Raw genomic sequence first — 10,865 nt, 5'->3', positions numbered from 1 at the left:
AACTTCAACTAATATTGTCAATTTCATATTAAGAATTCTAATGGCTTGTATGAAAATGATCTATGATAAAAGTAAACTTTGATGTCTTACAAGGAACTTCAATGAAACTTGCACATTTATAGACGAAAATCTTAAATATTTTATTAGACAATTCTTTGCTTACAATCGTGAAGAAAAAGACAAAACAACTTTCAATATAAGGAATCCATATATTCTTTGTTAAGATTAGAAGAAATCTTGGGAACAAACAATTCAAAGATGTCAAAGATTTCAATAAGAGGAGAGGTACACTTTTGATATGACATAAGAAGAGTACCATGGTAAACATACATAGTTGTGATGCTAATTTGTCACAAGCATGACGCTAAATTTGAAAGATCTTTTTTTTTTTTGATGGACGGTTCAAACCTGCGAGGCAACCCAACGAGGCACGAAGCCTACGAACTACCAACCAGTGAAGGCCACCACATATACATTTTAGGAACTCAATATAGGCCCACTCATGCCTGGAACCTCTTCGGCTTAGAGCTAAGGACTGAGAGGCATCCACACTGTCAAAATCACCCAAGACATGATCCTAGCATCATCCATTATGATGTAGGAGCCTTGCACTCAATAAGACTTGATCCCCGATAGACTCTTTGTGAACCATTCTATTTTTATTTTACTACATCTAAAATAATAATATTGAATTTCTTAAATAATCATGGGAAACCCATCCTTTTAGAAAATAGATAGTTTTTAACTAACCACAAGTAGTCAATATGATACTAAATTAGCAAAGATATCAAAAGCTCTTAAAACAAGCATAGTATGATGAAGTTAGTCAATTCATGACATTTAAAAAAAAATTAAAATCAAGTTTTTTAAAAGTCCAAAAAACATAGTCATGCTAATTATTAATAAATTTTGGTCAATATAACTCGATTCTATAACGTAATTTGGTCAATATAAGTTGGTTACATAGAAATTGCACCGCCTTTAGTCTCTTTCGGAAACTACAATTTTCATTACCTAAGCAAAATAGGATTCCCTGAAATTGCGCTCTCATTCAAATAAATAATACTAGCACGTTGATGAATAACGTCACTTGCGACTTGTTTTATATTGTTCTATGGCGGGCAACCACAGGAAGCGCAAGTGTTGAGAGTTCGAGTTGTATTAGGAAACGAATTTCTTCATCTCTAGTCTTTGTATACAACTGGCCATCTAATAATTGAAGACGAGGATAAAATGGTTTCGAGCATCGAAAGACTGAATTAAAATTGCTTTCGGAACAATGTCTGGAGATCGAAGTGGTGCGAGAATGCATGTTGTCGTGGTGCCACTCCCTGCGCACAGCCACCTCAGTTCCCTCCTCCATTTCTCCAGAGTTATCGCCCAAAGAGGAGCAACCGTGTCCTTCGTTTCCACCTCCGCCCATATTCACCAAGTCCGCCGCCGAGTTGAGGGATGGGAGCTTCACAACTTTGATATTCGTTTCCACGAATTGCCCATGCCGAATCTTTCATCACCTGAAGAGCTCAACGATGTTCAGAGCTCTCATCTGTTTCCGCTACAATTGATTTCTTTGTTCGAAGCCATGGAGGATCAGCTAGGCCCTCATCTTGATCAGCTGCTGCGTACCTAGGCCCCCATCTTGATCAGCTGCTGCGTACTATCTGCTCCGAGAACAATAATAGAGTGGTTCTAATCCACGATTCGCTCGTCGCATGGATTCAAACTGTGGCGAGCAAATATTCAATCCCTGCCTATATCTTCTGTGCGGTTGGTGCTTATTATAGGCTATGGATGAAGCGGTTAAGTGATCAAACATGGGGTTTGGCCCCTGTTAATATCTCACCGAACCGTTGCTTTCCCCAAAGATTCTTAGAATATGCTAACCGCCAAAAGTCTCTGTTAGGTCCCGTCAAGGGATATATCATTAACACGTTCAGTGCACTGGAATCACAATTCATTGACCGGGGAAGAGAGGAATTAATCTTCGGCCGGAAGCCCGTGTGGAGTGTGGGACCTCTTCTTCCGCAGGCCTTTTTAAATGAAGAACGTCGTTTGCGACTGCAGGCAGACTCAGACTGCGTGAGATGGTTAGATACACAGGCTCCTGCCTCCGTTCTCTACGTTTCATTCGGCAGTATATCATCTCTTTCGTCCACGCAGATCCGAGAATTGGCCGAGGGATTGGAACGCAGCGAGCAGCCTTTCTAATGGGTGCTTAGGATTTGCGACGGGGCTCATTCCTCGACAGAAGCGCACTTCGATTCGGCTTGGAAGTTTCTGAAACATGAAGGGTACGATAGGCGATTAGAGGGACGTGGTTTCATTGCGAGGAATTGGGCGCCACAGCTTGACATCCTATTTCACAAGTCGACTGGTGGGTTTTTAACGCACTGCGGTTGGAATTCCGTGTTGGAGAGCATCAGCGCTGGAGTGGGCATGTTGACGTGGCCCCTGCATACTGACCAGTTTGCTAATGCGGCTTTGATCACTCGGGAGTTGACGGCGGGCGTGGAGGTGAAAGAATGGGAAGACGCAGATGAAAACGAGGAGGTGAGTGCGGAGGAGGTGGAGAAAGCGGTGAAACGACTGATGAGGAGCGAAGAAGGAATGAAGGTGAGAAAGAGAGCGCGAGAATTGAGAAGCGAGGCACGAAAGGCCGTAGGGGAAGGAGGGTCTTCGCTGAAGGATACAGATTCTCTTCTCCTTCATATCTCTGCATCAATTGCTGATTAACTCAACCGATCTGGTCGAAAATCAGAACTTATGAATTGCCACTCTCGAGGAGTGTTCGTAGCAAAAGGAAATTTGTTGGATGGAATATTAGCGGCCATCGAAGTCCCAGTTGTTGCAAAATTTATCTACCTAGAGTTGAAAGAGTCCATTTGTTTAACTAATTATTTATTTGTTTTTTAAAGATTTTATTTTAGATGCAAGGAATTTTAAACTCAATATCACTTAGATGTTTAGAGTAAGGATTTTGTCATCGAAGTAAGTGTTGTCTGCGTTATTTAAATAATTAGCTGATAGGCTCTTCTCCTTGAGAGACTTCAGTCAGATTGTTCAGACACTCCGACAGTCTTATGTCGGAAAAATGGTGCCAGAATTAAATCAGTTTAAAAACTTGTCCGAAAACATGGTCAACCTGGCTATAAGGAAACTGCCACGGACTTATTACGAGAAATCCATATTCTGATTTCTATGTCAGTGTGAAAAGCGTGTGTCAGTAATTTCGATGAAAAGCACTTCGATTTCTGTGTGAAAGGCAACTATTTACAACACGAATGCACAATTAATAAAGGAGAGGCTAGTTGCGGATGTAATTGACTTTGCTAATTACAAGTGGTTTTACAAATGAGAGGGTTTTCTTTTTATTGTTGTTTTAACAGACAACACGGAAATTTACGTGACAGGTGTTGTTGGAGTAGCCTGGAATCGATTATGCTTTCATTATTTGTTCGGATTGAATCTCGAGAAAGTCTCATAGATGAAAGCAATCGCTAATAAAAATAATCAAGCCCATAGAATTCTTCATAAGTTTTACTGTAATTGCAAATGAACAAAGCGAAATTGAAGGGCTTGGCTTTATATTAGTCATTGACTCTAAATGACCACTTTCAACAATTTATCGTACATTTTTCTCTAATTCAGTTGTATGACTTTAGTCGTAACAAATTTTGGTGCATGTTTTTTTTTAAAATATTGAACTAAATTAAAGGTTAAAATAGAAGAATATTAGTTCACTTTCATGATTTTGAATTTAAAAATTAATTCGTAATAGAGAAAAATTATAATTTTGAGATATAAATTGCATTTTTTTATGATATTATTAATTTCTATTTTTTTAAAAAATCAATAAAAAGATGGATTCTCAAAAATATTATTTGACAATTTATTAAAATTGTCAAATTATGCTTAAAAAAAAAAATCTTTAAATATTAGAATAAATAATAAATTAGAAATAAAGCTATAGAATCAAGATGGGACAATTATGGTATAAAATACATTTGATGAATTAATAAATTAAAATTAAAATTTAGTTCATAATAAATTGAAAACATTGCCTAACATTTCGTTTTCTAAATATGTTTGAAAACTTTTTCATTTTTTATTTTTATACCCTCAATTTACTTTAATGTCGAATTGTTGATTATGTCACAAAAGGGGAAAAAATCTAAATTTTCACTGTAGTAGTATTAGTTCTATAGTTCGTGTTTAATTCTTAAGATTAGATCGTTATAAAATAGAGTTGGCTTTGTAGATCATAGTTATAAATTATTGTTTTTATAAATATAGAATTGTAATTATATTTGAATTTTTATGTTGGTCAATTGAAGCTTTCACTTCAAAATTGGACTCCTATAATCTCTTTATTATTGGTTTATTATTTTAAAAACTTCCCTAATATTTGTACATAAATAAGATTATAATTGAATATTTTATTTTTTATTTTGCTCCTTAAGTTGTCCATATTAGATTTGGTTTCTTAAATCTTTTTAAATACAAAGTAGAACAAGTAGTGTTCTTAAAATTAAATGTTTTTTTAGATTTAAATAGAAATCCATGGTGGGCAAGTATGGTTGTGCAAGGAACTTTGGAACAAAGATTGGGAGCCAGATGCAAATTAATATTATAACTTAAAGAAAATAAAAAATTAGATCGAAAATGTAGACATCAATTACAATGTTGAACACAGTGCAGTAATCCATCCATCCTTAGAAGTGTATTAATAAATTGATTGTGGATTGTGTGCAAATGTAGTCAAAAAGCACTCAAATTCATTAATTAATGAAGCATTTTGGGACACAATAGATGGAATTTTCAAGGAGATCTCTATGTGTGTTCAAAGTATTACAATGTTTTCTTAGGTCAACATTTGATTATAGTATTGTACACAATGAACTGTTAAAAATGCTTTCACACTAATGCAGGTTCCACGTGTGAAGCTAAATTCCACAATCATTTATGACTTCTTCCTTAATTGTGCATGAACAAAAACATTTTAAAAAGTTTTTTCATAGGATATGCACATAATTTATTTAGGTTTACATAGTATGAAAAGCACAATATGGAATTCTGGCTTAAAAATTTCAGTTAAAAATGGTCATAGAAGATGGAATGGGTGAGTGCTAGAGCACTTTCATGTTTGATGCAAATACAATATTTTACATCTTTTACCACCACTTCCACTGCAATATACAAAACATGAAGGCTTGGAACAAGGTACATGAAAGATTGAATGCAACATTTAAAATATACAATCTTATAGGGGGAAGTTCCCCTCTTGCGGGGAGTTTGTCACTATTCAGAGAGATTAGCTTGCTTCAACATGTATATATGTAAATCACATAGTTTAAATTACATGTTACATGTATGAATGGACAAGTGGCAAAATTTCTCAGAATAGTTTGGAATCTTGATTATTTTATGAGTTATGTTGAATCATGAGTTACAAGGAAAATGAATTTGGAAATGCCTTAATTTAACTAAGCATGCAAGTGAACACAATAGAGCTCAAAAATTATATCCATCAGTGCCTTAAGTAAAATTGTGGCTATATATTATAGACATGCAATTACATGTTCCTTACACTATGCCAAGGACACATAAGTGGTTGAGGACATATTAATACTTGATTCTCACAACTTACCAAAGATTATTAGCCTCAACTTTCATGCTCGCATCACTTCCAACTGTAACTACTTGTCTCCTACACCATATGAGGTAATTTATGGTTTACATGTTCATAAATTTCAATTCATCTAATTTATATTATGTAGGTTACATTTGAATTAGTTCTATAATTAATCATTTTCTTATTTTCCAAGATTATACATGAATGAATTTGATAATTTATTCAGAGCTTGAGACCATTATAGAATAGTTGAAATATAATGCTTATAGTTTCTATGCAAGCTTGAATTATACATCTCATTATCTATTTTAATTTATGTTAAAAAGAATTCTTTTACTAGAATCATCTCTTCCTCAATTAGAAATGGTCATCAAAGAAGAAGATAAACAATCTGAATTCAATGTCCTATTAGATTAACTCAAAAATGAGGAAAAGAGCCAAGAAGAAATTAAAATCCAACAAAATGGATTTAGATAAGAATAGTGGAAATGTTGCCAAATGGAAATAAAAAAATTTAGATCTCTAGCAGATCAACTTGAAGGTGACCAAAAGAAGCACTCAAAGTATTCTAGTATGGTTGTGTAGTATATTATGGAGCACTGTTTAGACCTTAAGCCTTTCTTTTCTTAGAAAGATGACATAAATTCTAAAAAAATACTATGAAAAATTGCAAAAGTTGGAACTTGGGCAGACCATTGTGAGATTTATGCAATGTCCATGGTAACTCAAACTGACATTCATGTACACCATTTTATGGGAAAAGTATCCCAAATCTACAATTTTGATAGCTTAGATATCCCCACACTCAATGTCTTGTATCATGATGAAACCACTACAATAGTTTGTACTTTATTAATAACAATGCCAATGTTTCTATAGCACTCATTCTTTTCAAGGAGGATAATCAAAGCATAAGTAATTCTAAACAAGAGCCCATAAAGTTCATTATGGATGAAAATGGTGTAATGATACTGATAAAACTTGTGAAAAAGATAAATTTTGTTGAAAATAAAAGATGAACCTTGACGAAGTAAAAGTCCAGTTCAAGGTGTATTCCATGGTAGCAAGGAAGAGAAAATAATATAGATAAAAATGATCAAACCAATGTTTTACTATGCACCTGAAATGTTATAAGAAAACTTTCCATATCAGCACTATAATGACAACATTATATATATAAGACTATCAGCGTAACCCTTGCACCCTTGAAAGGTGCAAGTGCTAGTTAGTTTCATATGAGAAGAGGGTTTCTATTGTTATTTAGTCTTATAAAATATTTGTATTCATAACTAAATTAATAGATAGTCAAATGTCATCAAAATGGATGCTCATGTGAATGGGAACTTTTAAATGTTGCAAAAAAAATTGCATTAATAAGTAAAATAAGTATTCTTGTGTCTTGTAACAAAGATGAGAAGTATTCATATGGGTGTATCACTTATAAAATAAGGTGTTCATCTTTACAAGTATTAGTGTAATGTGTTAAAGTACTATTCATGCACACACACTATTTTGGGTAAAATTATATATATTAGAGTGCTTCATATTAATAGTTTATCTTACTACAAATTTTAAAAAAGTGAAGACAATAAGTACCATATATTTTAATGCGAGATGTGAAATGTTCACAAAATACATGATGATCATTTAGAGTAAATTATAAGTTGTAAGTTTTATAATGTATTATAACATAAATATTAGTTTTCTATTCAACAAATTAGTTCTTTCTTCTGGATAGAAAGATTAGGGGTTTAAAACAATGATTATTGAAATTTATTCATATGATTTATGTTACATATAACTTATATTAAAAACAACATTATGAGAGATTCCATGATTAAGTTTTCAGGTAATGTTTAAATAAAAATTGGACATTTGCACTTGATGTGTTAAATTGGCAAGGCTTGTGATGAGTTGCACCTCTGAACATTAGTCATAGATATTATAGAGGTCATTAATTTAAAAGTTTTTTAAATTCCATGCAAAAACTACACACTAGTAAAGTTAATCCACATGACTACTAGCCAATCTCCCCTAACAAATCGTTATATAAAATTATAAAAATAGATTAAAAATTATATGATTTATAACCAATTTATTAAATTTAATAATTTTGAAATAATATATATGTATTTCTGATTCGGCTATTGTTGGGACAATAAATGCATAAATGAACAAAAAAATTGGTGTGAGAGAAACGATTAGAGAGAAAGGAAAGATGCAAATGGCATGGTGGAGTGCATAGAGGAATGGGAAATTGTAGGGACTAGGAAGATCTCTAATTCCTATGGTATGGATAGTCTAGGATTAAAGGGATGCTAATTTCATTCAAATTTGTGGCATTAGCAAAAGGTGGGGTAAAAGAAAAAGAAAAGAGGAAATTTTTTTATCGACATGTTTGATCGAATCACCTATAAAAATGTGGATAGAGCCTCAAGATGGAAGTCATCTAGTATCAAAAGACAATGATTCCAAAAAGGAGGGCAATAGAGTAGTGCACATAAAAAATGAGTTTAACATAAATGAAAGGTTGTTAGAAAGTAATTTCCACCAAGATAACTAGGGGAGGGAAGGGAGGAGGGAGTGAGGGGAATCAATTATGAAATTAAAACAACTCTCAATATCCATATTAATTCCAAAACATGTAAACAATAGTTGCAAGAACCATAGAAAGATCACCATACACAATAACACCAAATATGTTAACTAGGGAAACCCTTGATCACAGGGAAAACCCCAATGGGGATGGTACCCAAAAAATGATATACTAATATAAATGTTCCTTGTAAGAGGATGGTGTTAGAGATAGGTATACTGGGGGGGGTGGGGTGGGTGGGGGGTGGGGGGTGGTTGTGAATCAGTATTCTACAAAATTTTGCCCATAACTGAATATTGTTAATTACTTTATAACATGCATATACAAGTAAACCAACAATCTTGAATGGTAAATAAAACCATACACAAGAAGAACTCATAACACCATATTTTGTTAACTAGGGAAACCCTGGCCAAGGGAAAACACAGGTGGGATGGTACCCACAAGACAATCCACTAAACAAAAGAACCATGTTAAGGATATTGACCCTATTAGGACTCTATGAAGTACATATAATATCTCAGTCCTTGTTATAGGACCGAGCCCTCTTAAAATTGTTAAACCTGTAAGGGGTTAGTATTACAAAATATATGCAAGATGAGCCCATTGGCCAAACATATAATTATATAATGCAGTTCTTATATACAAAAAAGTTAGATACAAAAACCTCTTTATTGTTGTTTGTTGTACTTCACATATCTCTAATCATACATCAAAATTCACATCATATATACCTCACATAGCTTTTACATAAGTTCGAATATCGTATTCAACTCATTCACATATTGCACATATTACCACAGTACTTCGTATATCTCAATCTTTTATTTATACCTTTCCTTTTTATAAAACTTTCCCTGTCAGCTTTCAAGCATTCAAATGCTTGGCATAATACAAAATTAGTTCTTTTTATCTTAGGGTTAACATCTATGATGTCATCCCTAATTAGTTAAGTAATTATTTTGTCACTAACCTGTAAATACCAAATTACCAATCTCCTTTGTTTTTTTGTATTCAATGCTTTTATTGGTGAAACCATTATATTTGATGTCATAAGTTGTTTGTATCATATTGTCATCTTGCATACATCATCATTAAACTTTGTACTACCTGTATCCAAGTGTGCACATGCCAAAATTTCCTTGTAGATTGTGCATACCAAAATTGTCTCTATACTGCCAATGAACCTATATGATACTTAGACAATTTTTTGCATCTAACTGTGAAACCTTCATCTGTACATTGTGCCTTCTCATCCTAAGGTATATGTTGCCATAAATGATAACCTAACATGTCTTACTTAGACATATTTCCATAAATCTCCCCCTTTGTTATTGATGACAACATATGGGAAAATTGGCTAAGTCCCAAAATGTTGTACAAAAACTTTCCTTAAAACCTAGCCTTCAAAATATTACAAAACTTCAAAATTAATTTTTTTTGGAACATTACATTTATAACCATCTATCCTTATAAATCCTTATACTATATAGTACTACTACTCCTTAGTATATTACTGTTACTCCCCCTTACATTATACCCGATATGATTTACACTCAATTTTCCTATACTTGTCACCCCCTTTGACATCATTGACAAAGGTGTCATAACTTATATACATGTCAAAATTTGGTTCTTTACCTCTTCCCTAGGCTATCAATCAAGAGACACAATTTGCAAAACTTACTATTAGACTCTTCAGGTTCTTCTCCTATGTGTCCTTCACTCCCTCTAATATGCCGAGGAGAGCACATAATCCATAAGATGCAATTTCTACTTCATTCAAGTCTGAATAAATAAACATGTCAAAGGATGTCTTTGCTTTTAGACACTCCTCCACTTCTTGTTGAATTTTACTAATCTTTTGGAAGTGAGAACCTCTTTACAATCCTTTCTTTGCTAAGTCTCGTTAGACTTATCTCATCATAAATCTTGTTTATCTACCTTTCAATGTCTTCAACTTTAACTCTTGATTGGCTTAGCTGGTCTGCTAATGATTTCTTCTTAGTTCCTCAACAATGTCCTTAGTGAAATTGAAAGACATCACATATGACATATAATGCCTTACTTTCAAGCTTGCATCTCCTTACTACTTTAAAGTAGGCATCAAGAGCTCCTAGGTCATTTTTGATGTTCTGACACATTATGTCAAACATCTGAACATCATGCTTTGCTTGTACATATGTAAACTACTACCACATCTATTAAGTTGGTGAATTCAAAATCAAATGCTTGAATCACTACCTTTTCACTGTCCTCTAGATGTGGATATGATAATATTACTATCGATGTACCTTGTAACTTTTCAGTTACATCCACAAGAGTTTTTTGTTAAACCCTTCACTTGTTTGTTCTTGTTGATTATCTTATTTAAGGATGATATATACTTTGTTTGATCATCGGCATCTAAGCCTGCTAGAGCTTCAATGGTAAGAGATGTGCTGGGTGCACTAGTCTTCCTATTCTCTTCTCCTTTCTTCTTCCTCTTCTTTTCTCTTCTGTCCTTCATCTTCTTTCTTCTTTTGTTCTTTTGCTTCCTTCTTCTTCTTTTCATATTTCTCCTCCTTCTTCTCATCTTCTTCCTCTTTATTTTTCTTCTCTTCTTTCTCTATTCTCCCTTCTTTTGCTTCTTCTCCT

General features: G+C 33.6%; 1 pseudogene; it reads left to right on the top strand.

The window, feature by feature from the left end:
- Positions 1 to 1,239: 1,239 nt before the first annotated feature.
- LOC149543968 (zeatin O-xylosyltransferase-like) lies at positions 1,240 to 3,185 on the top strand (annotated as a pseudogene).
- Positions 3,186 to 10,865: the final 7,680 nt, after the last annotated feature.

This window comes from Cupressus sempervirens, chromosome 8 (genome assembly GCF_028749045.1).
Source record: "Cupressus sempervirens isolate cs-2001-9-10 chromosome 8, ASM2874904v1, whole genome shotgun sequence".
Taxonomy (NCBI): Eukaryota; Viridiplantae; Streptophyta; class Pinopsida; order Cupressales; family Cupressaceae; genus Cupressus; species Cupressus sempervirens.
Note: the sequence above shows the minus strand (reverse complement) of the source record. Positions and strands in the feature narration are given on the sequence as shown.